Source organism: Erpetoichthys calabaricus, chromosome 10 (assembly GCF_900747795.2).
Source record: "Erpetoichthys calabaricus chromosome 10, fErpCal1.3, whole genome shotgun sequence".
Lineage (NCBI taxonomy): Eukaryota > Metazoa > Chordata > Cladistia > Polypteriformes > Polypteridae > Erpetoichthys > Erpetoichthys calabaricus.
In genome coordinates, this window is record NC_041403.2 from 94127958 (window position 1) to 94145147 (window position 17190).

At 38.9% G+C, this 17190-nt stretch overlaps 1 protein-coding gene across 1 annotated transcript in view; it reads left to right on the forward strand.

Annotated features, from left to right (window-relative positions):
- Positions 1–17190, forward strand: part of sulf2b (sulfatase 2b) — a 368243-nt gene that overhangs the window by 59397 nt on the left and 291656 nt on the right. The window contains exon 2 of the mRNA XM_028811624.2: positions 11948–12202. The gene's annotated coding sequence lies outside the window, so the exon portion shown is untranslated. The remainder of the gene's footprint in view (positions 1–11947; positions 12203–17190) is intronic.

The window sequence follows — 17190 nt, forward strand, 5'->3', positions numbered from 1 at the left end:
ATACAGTATGTGAGATTTGCTCTGAAACAGCAGTGGTGGTCCTGTAACGAAACATAAACGTGACAGAGTGACCTTCTGTGCATCCAGACAGAAGTGCATTCAAATGAAGTCCGTTTTGGGTCCTGCACCAAAAAAAATTTCTGAAAAATGACTCTGGATACTTTTTTTGGACTAAGAAGTGCAGGCATATTTTAAAGCCTGTGTTCTGAAAACTGTTTTGAGACTCAAGTCTAAGAAGTGGCCCTGACAGAAGACATATTATAGGAATTACAAGGAACGAGGAAATGCAGAAGAAGACTTTTAACTTTCTGGATTTAAATCTACGAGTGTTCTTGTGGCTGCAGCAGAGAAGATTACAATACTGAGGATAGCTCTAATGAAACTGGGTTTCATGCTTGCTGAATGTCACGAATGTTGCCTTGGAAATAGACATTGATGATACAAAGTTCCTCCCAGCATGATGAAGAGTGAAGGCACTAGCGGAGCTTTAAATCCTCCCACAGGCTCCACTCTGCTGGGTATATTAAAGGGAAAAAATTGGTGTTTTTTTCCCTCGAATGTGGTCGTTGTAAGTAGCACGATAGTTTAACATTCAGTAACATGTTTAGCTCATTTCATCTTGCTTGGCTGAGTAGTTTGCTTGCCTCGTTTGATCTAATTGAGATAATTATGCACCCGGAAAGATAATGAGTTTTAAAAGCGGATAGGGCAGCAAAGTGGAACTGCAGAATGAGCCTGCCCACCTGAGCGTGTTTGAATCCATGCCGACTGTAAGGGTTCACTGCCCTGATGCATCATAGGCTCATCTTACCCAGCATACACACCATTTACTTCATTTATTGTCTTGAAATTCCACTGCATCTCCAAAGTAACTCTGCCAACATCTTGTGGAACGTTAGAGAAAAGGAGATGCCTGTGCAGCTTTAGCCCCCAACATGTCATCATGTACCTTGTTGGGAGAGGAAAAAAAAAAAGGAATAAAGATAGATTGGAAAACTTTAACAGTGAGGCCATTTAGTGGCTGGGCTGTTTTAGAGGAAAGATCTCTGCTTATCTCTTGTGATGGTAAGTGACATGCCAGTTAGGATTTAAAATGCACTGTTTCCATATGTTCAGCAATGGACTGGCATTGGGCAGTGTGCAGTCGAGATGAAAAAATAAGGAAGCAATCTAAATATCTTCACTCATGGAGTAGCAAGTTTATAGCAATTTAAACCATACTAACAACACATCCAAGCTTGCCTCCTGCTCTATATGCAGTGCTGATGGGATAGGCTGCAGCTCCCACAAGCCTGAATTGAACAATGTGGGTACTGGTACAGGAATATCCTTCCTTGTGCATAGTATAAATGAAAATGCAGACTTCTGTACTTTATTGTTGTGATTTCCTCAGCATCAATCTTGCTAATTGCAATTTACACACTTTATATAGTACCTTTCACTTTCTGCAGTAAAAATGCAAATGCACTCATTGTTCAATACTTTATTGTTATCACAGTACAAACCACTGACACATTAAACCTCACCATGACATACTTTATGTAGCTCATGACAGCATTATACTTGTTCAGTTATTATAGTGCTGCACCATGCTTGCACTGACCCAATGGTTCTTTCTTATTTCCTCACTCTTTTAAGTAACTCACTGTCTTTAGAAGGATGGCTCATTTAGTCACACTCGAATGGAGCTCAAAGGATTTCCCTTTTTGTAGGATCCCCTGTATCTGGCACTGAAGCTGCTCATTTGAATAATGAAATGCAATCTCATACTGCTACCAAGTCAGCAAATAAGTCACCATCCAAGGCAATACGAGTCAGTATCATTACATAATCATGACATTCTGCCATATCTTACTTTATTTTACTGTATATAGTAATTTTTTTTGGTTGAGGAGTGGCTAACACTAATACAAAATACTCAGCAAATTTGGAATATAGCCTCATAGATCTTATATAGTTTCTCTAAGGATAAAGGACTACATAAGGTACCATACAAAATAAATATGAAAATGTGCCACAAAATATGACCCTCTGCTTTGCTCCCCAACTTCTATGTCATTTACAAAGCTAAAATGTGCCAAAAAGACAAATTTCCTCCTTGGGACAAATAAAGTACTGGTGATCTATCTATCTATCTATCTATCTATCTATCTATCTATCTATCTATCTATCTATCTATCTATCTATCTATCTATCTATCTATCTATCTATCTATCTATCTAGAGGTTTGTCTTACAGAAAGATTAATATAGTACTAGCCGACGTCCGCCGTAGCATACGGCGGTGTAAGAATAGGAACGGAAAATGGTGAGAAAGGAATTCAGAAATCAAGAAGAAATAAATACTTCTTGAAAGACGCAGTGTGCATGTAGAATTTCCAGCCAAGTAGGATTACATGTGAAAGTGATAAATAAATCAGGCTTTCTGAATTTACGTACTATGGCCATGGCATCCTGATAGTTTTGTTGCATGTATCTTGGACTTCCTGGAAATGTGGACGGTAATATGATCATTTTGCCTACACGTACGTTGTTATTTTCAGCGTTTGCTTGCAATGCGTCCGATAGTTCCACACGCAGATCTTTTTGATGTAATCTAAGATAGTTGAGACGCGCGCCCTCTGTTTTAACATACGCATCTACAACGTACTGTTGGAATAGTTTGCCGCTGGAGTGCAAAATTCTAAATGTATTCCTCATTGCTAATCTGTACACGTAAAATTGGCATTGAGTAAGCCTTATTCATTTGCCGGTTCTTTTATCGGAAACATGTTGTAATCTTTGTGCCAGCCAATGTCTCCATAAGGGAATAAAAGTTGGTAAACCACATGATCGCAATTCATATTGAGCGTGGAAATCTGTTTACAGGAGTTGCCTATGGGATAGATGCAAATTTCAGTTTCGGCAGGCGTTTCGCCATCTTCTCCAATGAAAATCGCTGCAATGTCGGGGCATTGTATCGTAGTAAATCCTGCCCAGGGTTTTCCTTGAAAACCATTCGTACAGATGCTGTTGGATTGGACTGAGCGATTTCATGCATGTGTTTGTATGATTTAGCGAAGGGGTTAATGGTTCTGAGCATGGAATCTAGCTGGAGAAGTACATTTTCGCTGCATGCAGAATTTGCTTTATTTTGTAAGCGTACTTTAGTAGCTTGCGCTGTGTCAAAAACATACAACTGTCCATATCCTGGAGAAGTAGAAGTGTTACCGTATAGTGGAGAGATTTGGTGATAAATTTGCCAGTGTATTTTAAAACAGTATGGTCCGTGGCCAGGAGGTTGGTGTTATCTGTGCACCCATGGAAGCAAACGCTAGAGAAGAGTTGTATTGTCAAATGTGTTCACGATAATTTTTAGCTTCTGATGTTTGCTGTGTAAGAAGCTGTAAAGATACAGGTGGCTCCTGCAAAGGTGGTAAAGCTACTTTACCGTTGTGGCAGCACCTCGAGTACTTGTTGGATATATTATGCTCAGCAGGCCAGTATAATGCATGACATGGAAGACGACGAATAGAAATCGAGAAATGCCATGTCGGCTGCGTGTGGGCGGGACCGATTTTGAAGTGGAAGCAGGACAAACCAAAAGAGTAATATAAATAAGAGATGGAAGAGGCTGGATTAAAGCCTTTGTTTTTTATTTCTTCTAGTACATGTGCGTTCTTGCCAGAAACATGGATGACAGTGATGGGTGAGCAGGGCTGAAGTATTAGCTGGTGGAGATGCTGATCAAAAGCCATGGAAGAATTTTCCTGATGGAGTTTGATTAAAACATGCTGTCAAGTGAGGACTACGTCCTGAGTACCATGTGCACATGTTGTGCTCTATCTTTTATGTAGAGAAAAGGGTGGAAACAGTTTTATTAAAGCGTTAACTCCAAGAAGTGTTAATTGTGCTTGTTTTGAAGGGGAAATGGAAAAGGCCACCCTCCCTAGAGATAAAGGCTATGAAAGCATTATAGATCAGGCCATAGGTCATAGAGGTGTGGGTCATTCTTTCAATAGATTATTGTGCTTTTGTCTTCATTTCCTCTGCCGCCCTTTTTCTGGGCATGGATCCAAACAAATTTGTGCGGGTCCAGTTTTACTGATAAAATACAAAAATGCTCAAAAATGTTTTTTGGCATACCAAAAAAAGCCTAAGATGATGACAAATCAAATCAAAAAAAGGAGCAGGAGGATTCATTTTAAAAAGAAAGTAATAAGCCAGTAGCTGAACTAATTCATAAGTAGAAGACTGAGACATAGTTAGGGATAGGCAAGGCATGCAAAGAAATAATTCATAGTCAAAAGTCGAAGCACTAGCTGGTAACTGACTTGGCTCTTTACCGTTATTGAAATTTAAATTTTATGTCAACAAAATATTAAGCAATCTGCAGTATTTGCAATCCTTTCTTTACAAATAAATTATAAAAGCCAGAAGTCAAAACTTATTATTTATTCTTATTTGCCACTGCCTCATATTTTATGTAACATTACACATAAAGTAAATTTTATGCAAAGTTAATTAGGAAGGAAGCTAATAGTTAGTGTCCTTTAACACGTGAACCTGATGCTGTTCTAAATGCAACAGTATATAAACATCTGAATCATGTTTATCAAAAAAAAGACAAACAACAAACAGCTAATACGGTTTAAAATAAAAACTTCACACCTCCAATTAAGTCCATATTTCCAAATAGCAAGTTATTTTTCACTCATGTAAATTAGGATGAAGACTTCCAGTGGTTGCTCATAGTAGAGAAGACACTAAGATTGAATAATTTGAGCGAAGGCAAATAGGAATGTGAGGTTGGCATCGAGGTGCCTTATTGCCACTGTGCTTCTAGCTTATCGTAGTTTCATCTTCATCTTATAAGTTCAGGGTAGCAAATACCAGTTGATAAAAACGTGATAAGATTATTAGCTTACCCTATCCAAAATCGATAGGTGCCAGCGTAGGAGGCTTCTCATGATCCTGGACCTGTTCATATAGACTTCCTACAGATGACTTTGCTTTTAGTGCCTGTGCTAAGCATGCTTGTGACCTACAGTTCAGCAACAGGAGTTGTTTGGATGGAAAAAAAAGTTGCCTTGATACCTGACCTTCACAAGAATTAGAGGCAGAAGAGATGAATTAGGGAATAATTGGTTTGCTGGCTGGATGAATGGATTCTTTTTTCATTTTTTCTTCAATTCTGTCCTTTCAACCTGTTGGATGACCTTTTCATCATTTGATATTCTGAGCTGCCTATAAAGGCCCTCATCATCTATAGTGCAAGTTGATTAGAGCTGTATGTCAAATTGGCAGCTCTTTACCTGAAGGAGCAAGGAGGCAGACTTCTGCATTGATGCACTAGAGCTTATTAGAGAGCCATTGTTGGAATATTCCAGTGGAGAAAACAGTAGTAATGTGTCACATTATAAAAGAATCCCTATTTGGGCATCACTTTAGTACTTGTGATTTTAGAGGGGTACTGTTTCAAATTTAGTTTAGACATTTATTAACTTTAAAGAAAGCAAGAATTGACAACAGTTACAAAATGTGTGGACATCAGACTGTTTACTTCTGTTCTCTGGGGCTCCTGGCTGACTTTGATTATTAATAATCTCATGGAAATTACTGTATGTCTTCTGTTGTTTTTAACTGTGCACACAGAAATTAATGCAGTAGACTATATAGACTGTTTCTCTAAACCTGCTTTTCTCAATCTCAGCCAAATGACACCAGAGGTCTAGTCAAAACTGAAAATTAGTGAACAATACTTTGTAATCATTTACATAGCAGTTACTTGTGAACAACACAAACTTTTTGATATGAGGACAGAGAATTGTTCCCATCATATGGAAGGTTCATTTGTGCTTTTGTGCACATAGAGGACACACAGACTCATAAGAGGCCCATTCAATATTGTTTATGAATAGTCAGAAATGAGTAGCGTGTGTGAGCCCCCAAAAACGCAGTACATAACTGGTCAAGAACATTACACACTGTTGTTGTGTTGGGGTACCTTGTGGAGAACTCCATATAATTGGATACAGAATGAATAAAAAAATGTATGTTAAATGTAATTTGAGTCTTCCTTAGACTGGAGTCCTCTCAGGTGACTGACTAAGATGGCAGCTCCTCCGGTTATGATGTGTACGGGCAGGAAGTGGTGGGTCTGGATGGGTGGACCCCAGAAGTGACATTGGAGGAAGAGAGCGAGGAAAAGACACGGCACCAACCCCTAGATCGGCAGAGAATTACTATCACCAAAACCCTTAACCTGTCTCCCATGCTCGTAGACATGCCAACACTTGAGTTACTGCTGTGCTTATCTGTGTCCTGCCAGAGTCTAGATTGCATAATGTCTGTATGTCCATATGAATGGAGAGGCTGAAAATGCAAACCAGAAACTGAAACCCTGAGACTAGCAGCTTACTACCTGTAGGGTGATGTTCAGTGTTGGGAAAACAAAAGTCAGACAATCAGAGCAGCATTTTATTCAGCAAGTTAAAATTCAGAACTAATGACAACTTTTAGAGGGAAATAGAGAGGGAGAGCAAGTCACATTTTTCATTATAATAAATATTACTGCAAACCTTTGTCCAAAAGTAATACAGCAGGTTAATACATCACAAATCTGATGCATGTACTTCAGCAGCACCACTACAGGGAGGTGACCTTACCAATTCACATAACACTAACATTGATTGATATCATCAAAGACACAACTCAAAAACAATAAAGACCACAGAAATAGTGAAATACGAGTCAAAATTAAATGAAAAAGCATCCCAAACACTCAAACAAATCTTGAAAATCACTGCTAATTAATCTTTTATTTTAATTGGGGTTTCTAAGTGTTTGCCTGTTTCATAAATAGACTGTGCTACTCTAAAAAGTCACATTGTTATGACCAGTAATTTGTGTTTAGAGGTTTATCACCGCATAGAGGGTTTAAGTATATATGCACATCCTTAAAGAGAGAACATGCTTGGCTAAGCAGTGTTTAGCTTTACACAAACCAGCTGAAGTTCATCTTTCCATGAAGTACAAGTACAGCTTGAAGCAGAATACGGCCATGGAGGGACCTCCGGACATGGCAGGGCATTATCTTTATTGTTTTTAGCAATCAACACCATGGAGCAGCGATAAGTGAAAGAGAAGTAAAAGCAAGCTTCTCTGGAGGCAAGGCAAGGCATTAGCGAGTGCTTCTTTAGCACCAGCAAAAGCAGAAAGGAGAAAGAACATGAAAAATAAATAAATAAATAGCCAGGGCCCAGTGTGCTGAATGGCACTGAATTATGTACAGCCCCAAACAAACACCAAGGCTTGGGTGAGAGCCAGTATGATAACTTAAACGTATAAATCACAAAGCTCGTTTGTGGATCTAAATTTGACTTGAACAGCACTACTGTCCCTGCTCAAGATTTACAGCATGCCTCCCTCCTCGGTGTGCTCTCAGTTCTCATTAGGCACACAACCCAGTGCCATAAATATCCACACCAAGGAGCAAAATGATTGTCAATATTAGTTTCACCTTAGTTATGCATTTGCATTTAGATATCTCTAGCACACTTAATAGCCTGCACTCTGTGCGAATCAATTTACTACAGCAGTCTGCTATATCAGTACATAAAACGAATGGACTATGCAGCGTAGAGCAGAAAATTTGACTATATTCATTGTATTTGGTCAGGTGAAACATTAATGATACTTTTATTATGGAAAGTAAAAGTTGGAACTTAGGACGTGTTTAAAATTTTAAGATTGTTACAGATTGTTTTAAATTTCAGCTTTAACTATGAAAGAGATTAGGAATCTTATTTCCCAAGGAGAATCATTATTCATTGATTCAGGGCTACTGTGTTTGCTTAGTAAGATAAAATAAAGAAATAAGGGCAAAAGTGATATTGATGGAATAACTATAAGTCACGCCATAAGAATTTATTTTGTACATCTCTTTGCAAAGCTAACAGGAAAATATATTTTGAAATATTGACTTTACTGCATAATAATAGTTTGGAGTCTTTTGATCATGCATTAAGAGGGAAGGATCTGTGTGAAATATTTGGTACTAAATCCAACTTTTTTTAATGTGGATGTTGGACTCTTGCAAAGACGTGTCTTGTTTCCACTTCCAGTTGTGTTTTTCATGGAGAGGGTAGCAAGGTACAGATGAGGCTTGGGAGTCTAAGGTTTGTGCTTCAACTATTTGCAGATGATTTTGTGCTCTTGGCCTCCTCAGAATGTGCACTGGAACACTCTGGAACTGAGTTCAGTGCTGTAAGAATTACAATTAGCACTTCCAAATTTAAGGCGATTTCTCATCTGCCAGAAAAGAGTGGCTGGTTCTCTTTGGGTATGGGGTGAGCCACCACCCCAAGTGGAGGAATTTAAGTTCACAAGAAGTTGTGAGCTTCACAAATGCATCAGTGAATGTTTTGTTGAAATTGCACAGTGTTGAAGTGAAATCCGAATATTCACACAAAGGTTTAAATTTAACAGTCAGTTTATATCCTGATCGTCCACTTTGGTCTCATGTGTCATCTGTCAATAAGTTCAAGACACTGGCCAAAATCTATTTTTCAGGAAATTAAGCAAGTTCATATATCCTGAATGAGTTAATCAAGACTGAATCACACATTAACATGTTTTCTGCCCTAATCTCAGATACTTAAGGGATACGCAAGCTGACCTTTATATGGTCACTCCAGTGATGTCAGATGCTGTTCCTGCTGGAAATGATCATCATGGATCCTACAGAACAAAAAATGACGGTACTAAAAATAACGCAAAACTACGTCATGAAATAACAACAACATTTTTCCAGCACCTCTTCTATGAATAAACTAATATCAAAAATAAATTCTCTGGATAGAAAGTACAAAAAAAACATTTGATGTGAAAGTTTTCATCATGAGCATATATTTTTTAAAATGGGAGGAGGAGACACATCTTAAATTAGAAAAACTTCTACATTGTTTTAATCTTTTTATCTTGTCCTTTGATCCAGACTGCTTTGTAGTAAATGAAGTAGGAAAACTGCAGGAAGGATGTTTAGATGCAAGACACCTATTGAATCTGACTATCCATCCACCCAGCCATTCTTTCTCTGAACCAACCTTGTCCATTACTGAGCTGTGGGGAGGAAAGCCTGAATGGGAAGTCATTCTTTTCACAGGGCACACTCATATGTGGTACATTTATGTAAATGCATTCACACTCATGCTGCCTACTTTGAGGTGATCCTCTTCTAACACATTTGTTACTTAACTTTCAGCTGTTGCCTTACTCTGCTCCCAAAGTGCAACAAACAAGCACTTATTCAACCAAGCAAAAGACACATTTAAAGTTAAAGTGGCTTAGTGGTGTCACTTGTGACTGACAGATAACCTGAGTTCTGTTACACTTGTTTTGTGTACTGTTTCATACAGGTATATAAAAAAATGGCCACCGGGATCGATAAGAAGTCAATGGTGTAGCTTTAGTACTATCTACTACACACATTTCCTGGGCAACTAATTGAAGCAGGGAATTAAAATGAGAAATTTTTTTTAAGTTGGGATAAGGTTGAAGAGGTTTGTCATTTCAAGCTCTATGTTCACATTTCATATGTCTAAGGTCCTAAACAGAGAAGCCATAATCTTATCCTAGAGAACATTTGAGAAGTATGGCCCTTAGAAACTGTACCAGACTTTAGGCTCTTTAAAAGCAATGGCCACAGGAAGGCAATCAAAAATTCTTCCATTATTAAACCCAAGCAGTCCAGTTCAAGGTTTCAGGAGTTGAAGTCTGCAGTAAGGCACAAAAAGACCCTAGATTGGATATCAGTTAATTGTAGGAAAAAATCACACATCCAACCACATTCAAATGGAACCTACACTGATTTAACCACTAACCAGATTTGCTTGGCTTAGGGATGTGGAAGGAAAATTGGAGTAGCAGGAGCAATATCCACATAGTCATGAGATGAATATGCAAACTGCCCACTTTACACCTACAACTCTTGATGTGTGAAGTAGCAGCAGCAGCTATGCTATCATTCTACAAATGTATGATGAATCCTAAATCAAATGTTTCCCATGACCCTAGAAGCAGATTTGAGAAATTATGTTGTATAAAATTAATTAGGGTGACCAGATTCACGCAGACCTAACACAAGATGGGGGTCAGTGCTATATGGGTGGCTAATAATGATTGATGTGTGTAATTCCTTTTTTGGTTTCATATTCTCTACTAAAATTCTACTATTTGAACACACCCTACCTTTTACCCGCTTTAAAACGGCTCAATTATATGACAATCTCATAGAACTACGAGGAGGTCCAACACAGCCATTCAAATCATTTAAGCTAAATTATCAATACACAAGTCATACAAAGAGTGAAAACAAAAAAAGGAAAAGGACACTAACCACGAAGTTAAAAATCCATGCCAAAACCAGTCATCAATTTTAATGTCAATGAATCTGTTCTGATAGCATCACTTATAAGGCAGGACACAGAGCACCAGTCCTTTGCAAGCCAAATTCAAATACACACCCTTAACCAGTCAATTCGGGCTCTTCAATTATCCTAACATGCATGTCTTTGGAAATGTAGGAGGAAAATCCACATAGCCATGGGGAGAACATGTAAACTCCTGCTCCAGTGGCAGCAGGCATTTGTTCCAACCAAACCTTTTAATTTAACGTCAATTATTGCTGAAGCAACATTCTTCTGCCTTATTTCAGTTAAAATTCTTGTGAAGATTTCCAACCCTTAATGGCTTCTTTTAGTCTTAAACAGCTGCCTTCTCATTCTAATTGTTTCTTGTTGCTTTAACTAGCTGCCAGTTAACAATCAGCTGCAAATGAAAAAGGAGCCAGCAGTTCGCTGTCTAACCTGGTTCCATTTACAGCTGTGTGTGCTGTTCTTTAAATATCTGATTTAATAAAATGGCTGGAAATAATTGAAAGAGAAAAAGTAAAAGATGCAGAATAACTAATCTGCTCCCATCCACACATTATTTTAGTGATATTTTCAGGGAATAAATGCCTAAAATATAAAAATGGCCTGATGTGATAGAATGAAAGCTGTAACTAGTCATAGCATTAAATACCAAATTCTGTTATCGGCAATTGTTGGCTTCTAATTAAACAATTGGTTTGGAATAACAACCACTGCAGACCTCCAGGACCCCTGAGTGCCCCTGATAAAAAAACATGCAATTTTTAAAATATATGTATTGGAGATTAATTCTCTTTTATATTGCTGTTATTGCAGTTATTTTTGTTTAGCCACACTGTTCAGTTATTTTTAATGAGAGAATAAAAAACACGAATATACATAGGTTGGTCGTCAAACAGACTGCAACGATGTACGTCAAGTCTCTGTGCATCAGAACATCAGAAACTAATTTTCTGTTTAACTTACTAAGAGGCAGTTTGTTCACATATACAGTAACATTGTCTTCTATGAAGCCCTCCTCACATCTTTCTGATGCCACTGCTTGATGGTTAAGGGTTGGGGACACCTAAATCAATCTTCATAGCAGTTGGTGAAGGCAGAGCAGCATCCAACCCCAGACAGAACACATGTTGCCTATTAATTACTCCTGATTTATTTAATTTAGCACACCCCACTTGGGGAATGGGCAGAGGATGAATCATTGAAGGTCAGCAAGCCATTCAGCTAGGCACTTGTTTTGGAATCATTGTGTCAAACATAAAAACTCAGCAGACAATCACCTGGAGCGGGGGGCCACTCAGTGGTCTGAGGATGGCAAATGAAAAAGTGCTCGAGTGATTTCTCTTTTGATCAGCCCCTTCCCCCATCACTTGAAGACTGAGCAAAAATGATTCAAAAATGATTCACGCCCTGTCAAGTACCAAGAAAATGAAATGGAAAATTAATTAAACTGTGCCGTTTCTAATCTGCCCCTCCCTCCCTCTCCCTCTCCCTCTCTCCCTCCCTCTCTCCTTCTCTTTTTTATTTCCTCTGCAGCCTTTAACCCGATGCTAACACCTCCCTCCAGCAGTTAGAAAAAGTAATCGATTATACGTGCCAAGGATCAGCCTGACAGGCTCTGGGAGGAGCTGAGCAGAAGAGAACCAGCTGTTTTGGGGGTCACTCACAAACTGCAGCCCAGTGATTTATTCCACTCAGTCTCTCCAGAGGATGTCTCACATACCCAGAGAGCAACTCTAGCCAAGCTGAAAAGATACTAATTTGTCAAGAGAAAGCTGTTCCAATTCAGAGGTGTGTAGAGATAGACGCCGAAAGGGATGGGGGGTGGGGGGAGGGGAGGCAGAATTGTACCGGGGGTCAGGTGTTTCTGGGAATCAGTGTAATTCATGGGCTTCTTTCACTGTTCCTCTGAGGATGCCGTACTTGAAAATAGAACCAGTCATGCATTGTTGATAAGAGATGAGACACAGATGACTATCATTTCCCCCCAGCTACAGACACATATACATGCACACACATGCACAAACACATTTGCTTGGTCAGCACCATGGAGAGCTGCAGTACCGTATAAGCTGTTTGATTTGAACATATACAGTAAGGGTGAGATGAAAGAACCAGAGGCAGAGGAGGCCTCTTCAAGGTTTCGGTTGAAATCAGTGGATCAAGTGAGTGACTGGGTAGGCAACCTATGATACAGTGTTGGAGCCAAAGAGACCAGCAAGTAGAACTCTTCATAGTCACCCAGGGACATAGTGGCTGTACATCAAGAAGAAGGGAGCTGCTTACAGTCTCAATGTGTATCACTAGTTGAACTAACAATTAAAAAGGCTCACACAGGTTCTTCCTGGGAATAAGTTGCTGAATTTAGAGGTGAGGAGACCTGCTCAAAGGCATAGTAGCATTCAGTAGGTGAGCTGGGATCTGATTAAAAGTGTGCACTATTATAAAGATTCTCACGTTAAAGGATAAGAATCACGTTTAGACTCAAGATGAGAGTCAGTGATTGAAGTGGAAATTGAGGGAGGTGACACAAAAATATACTTAGAGCAAGTGCTTGAATAATAAAGTGAGGGAAACTGCTCAGAATCAACCGTATGAAGATCCCTGCTGAACAGAAAGGTGACTAAACCTGTTCAGAGGCACAGTGGTAAATGGAGCCTGAAGCAGAATGCTCAGAGAATTAGAAAAGAGTCAGCGGAAAAACAGAGATATGAGCAGCATTGTACAGAAATACCCTCAATTCACAGACACACCCTTAGTCAGGATGGGAATTTAAAAGATAACATTCCTGATTAGACTCTGGCAGGATTGCCTTTTTGGAATCCACAAGACTAGAAAAACTTTTCAATCCAGTAAAACTAATTCCCATTGATAGTAAAGAGTAACAATTAAATGAATTATGAAATATGTTAAAGAAAAATAAAATAAAAAAACACTCAAAGTTCAAAACTGAACTTGCCACAAATAAAAATTATATTAGAAATAAAATTAAAAGATGTTAGAAATAAAGAATTATTAGCAAAACCAAAAATACTTGGAAGTAATTTGAACAGTAATTTGGCTAAAAGGAACTAAAGGGAAACAAACACTTAATTAAAACTCAAAGTGGAAAATCCTAAACTACACATACATAAAGTAAAAGGCCTAAATCTAAAAACTACAAATAATCCAAAAAGGCAACCTTTAAACAAGGCCAAGAAGCAAATCCAAGAAATCCCAAAGCCAGGTCTAAACATGGAGATGATGGCCCCTGCTCAGAGACACAGTGACAGACAGTAGCTAAAGTGAGAGGTCCGGAGGACCTGGTCAGAGACCCACTATCAACTAACAGGGACTGAACTCGGAGATAAGTGACTTCCTCATAGTAAGGCTAACAGTGGCTAAAGTGAGCTGACCCGCTCATAGCCAGAATGACAATGACTGGCTGAACTGAGAAGTTGGGAGACATGCTTATATCCCTCAATTCTCAGATTAATTGTCGTGCATTTCACACACAGAGTCCCACTTAATGGGGAGAACTTATCTGGGACATGAGAAGGTTCTGCTCTGCATCATAGATGGTATTAGAATATAGTAAGTCAAAATCTCCTATGTTAAAGTCCAGATATACAGGTTTCTTAATAATAAAGCCTCCAGTAAGGCAGCTCATCAGTGATCTGATAAATTAGATGTTATCCCTTCTTCCTGGGAAGCTCTTACTTGCAACACATACTGTATGGCTTAAAAATAATATAATAAGATGCCCCTAAAAGAGGAGGGAAGGGTCAGTAAAGGATGTTTGCCCATCTGAGTAATGATGTGCTCAGTGAAGTCAAACAAAGGTTACACTAAACTAAAGTCCAGAGGATAGTGCGGTTTCTGCAGATTGGAACATTGAGGCCACAGAGTTACATTTTGTCGCTTTCACCACATGGAGTGTCGGGATCCTTGTCAAGGCCAGTGACAGCAAAGCCGAGGCGGATGGCTGTTGATTCAGCAGCTTGTAAATATTTTCACAGTGAAATTTGTCTAAAGGCTTCACGCCTGATATGCAGTTTGAAATAAAAATGTTGATGTGTACTGTGAAATGTGTATGCCAGGTTTAAGCAGACATTTTTCTCAAGACCTTTCCAGCAAGGAGAAGAGTGTAGAATTTATTAGTGTTTTGCACTTGTCATTTTCCAAGTGAGTGCTTCCTGGACTGCTTACAAGGTAAACAGATTTTTAAAAATAGAAACTCAGAACTCTGGATTATTAACCCATCCTTCAAAAGGGCACCATCTGCAAAATTGTTCACGTTCTCTAGGCTGTGTTGTTAATTAATCTTGTCTTTTATGTTGTTTAAATACTGTATGGTTGTGCTGCATGTGTGTTATACTGCTTTTGTAGGATTACACAACAATGCAGTAATATCTAAGCTATGGTGGTCGAGTTAGCCAGGGAGTGCGGCCTATTCGTTTTGTGTGAGTACTACAGTATACACATTGAAGTCGTTTGTTGGGTCTTTGTCTCTTTTTCCTGCCATTATTATAGTTCAAATGTACAAAGAGCATAATGAAGTGCGCACATTTGTAGCAGTGTGTCAATGGTAATGGATTTCAAAGGATGGATTTGGATACAGTATGTCAGCGCAAGATCCAAATCGGCCCCAGAAAAGAATCCCAAACTCAGTAAGTACAAATGTATGCAAATTTAAAAAAAAAAAAAAATATTTAATGTGTTAATCTTTGAATAATGAAAGGTAATGATGGACTTCCACTTTGCTGTAGCTGATGAATTGCATAAAATTTAAAGATTATTGAGATACTTGCATGTCATGCCCACAGCTAGCTCAAGCATGATGCTGGATGGAATAGCAAGACTGTCTTTGAAGACATTGACAGCTGTTTTAAGGCAACACAGTGGACCAGCGGTTATCTAATGGCTTGGGTTCAAATCCCACACCTGGTTGTTGTCTGTGTAGAGTTTGCATATTTCCTTTATCTGCATGTGTTGTCAGAGGGTACCCTAGTTTTCCCAAAGATGTGCCTTGTTTGGTTAATTAGTGATTTCAAATTAGCCCTTTGTAAGAATGATTCCAGATGTATGCCTGAGTAGGCCCTACGATGGACTGGTGCCATGTTTGTTTCCTGCCTTGCGGAAGGTGCAGCTGGCATAGCCTCTAGCACTCTGTGACACTGAAATGGATTAGATGTTGAGGGGACAGCTGTTGGGAGAAGTTGCAGGGCAATGTAACATTCACCGATGATTTCAGTAATAAATCTTTGACTCACTGAGCAGTCATCTACTTCCTGGAACCACAAATTATTCTTTAATTTTTAACAGTGTGGGAAATCTGCAAGTTTACTATTTAATACTGTTTTTGTTTCCTTTTAAAAAAAGGCATTACTGCCTTCTTAAATCTGAGAAAAACTGAGAAAACTGAAAACATCATCTGTCCATTTCATGCTATAATACTCATAATTTACATAAACACTCACTTGGTTATTCTTTCATATTCCTTCTGCATCTCTTAGTAAGATAGGCTGAGCAGGACACACCAGACTTCTCTAATCCCAGCAATTGTTTCCAGGCATAGTCAAGTCTGCTATATGATTCTGTTCCGTTCTCCAGCACCATCCTTCTCAGGGCACCAACTAGGATATCCCTGGACTAGGGCCAGTCCATCCAATCTGCCTTTGGGGTGTGGAAGGAGATCAGACTACCTGAAGGAAACCCACATGAGCATGGGGCACACATGCAACCACCAAACAGGGAGGACCTGGGACATTAACCGCATCCACCCACTGAAAAATGATATAATAGGAAATATTGACTGGGTGACTTATATAATAATTGTTGTCTCAAAGCTCCATGGATGTGGGTTCAGACTGATTTTAGCTTCTGTAGAGTATACTCATCCTTTGGTTGTTTTTCTAAATATCTTTAGTTTCCCTCTGAGGCTAGGTTCCCCAACTGTTTAAGCTACCCTGGCATGAGTGAGTGAATGGATTTTTTTAACTTTGTGCCCCCTGTGACCCTGTAATGTTTTAGTTTTTGCTTGATAGCAACTCATACTATTTTAGTTTGTCACATAAATTATTTTCACAAAATGATTAATTAAGAATTTAAAAGCAGGTGTGTATCAGAGAAAGTGTCCTGCAAATGGATTGGTGATCCTTCCCAGGCTTTCCTGCCTCATGCCCCTAGCATCTGAGATGAACTTCAGTGTCTGTGACCTTGAAGTTTGATAGTGAATAGATGGATTGATGGCTGGATAAACATCTTTAAAGAGCAGGTAAAGGTTGCAGAAGCCTCCATTGTTAAGCTACTGCTGTGCTTCTGCCTGACTCTCCATTTCCAGTGCTGCGAAGTACTTTGCACCTCATTGACTTGAGAACTTTAGCCTCTGGTAGATATTTAAACTTCCATTCCCTTTGTTAGTAAAATATTCATGCTCACTGGACAATCAAAATATTATGGTCTAACTGCAGTATTTTTTTCGATGACTGGACAAATCCATGCATATCAAGAAGAATCAACATGATTTATTACCTCAGGTTTGGGCTTTTGATCATGTTTTCCAAGGATGATTTTGTTTGCTTATATCGTTTTTACTCATCTATTAAATAGTTATGTGAGATGCAAGTCTGAATCTGAGTATACATCAATGGTGTAGGTAAATTTAACATTTGGCTGGAATAGTAAATCACTCTTAGGCCTAAGCTGAGAGCATGTGTGCAGTTCTGTGCAATTAACATGGTGCCATGGAGATGAGTAGCAAAACTCCTAGAATTAATCTTTCAGTGTAAAGAACAAAG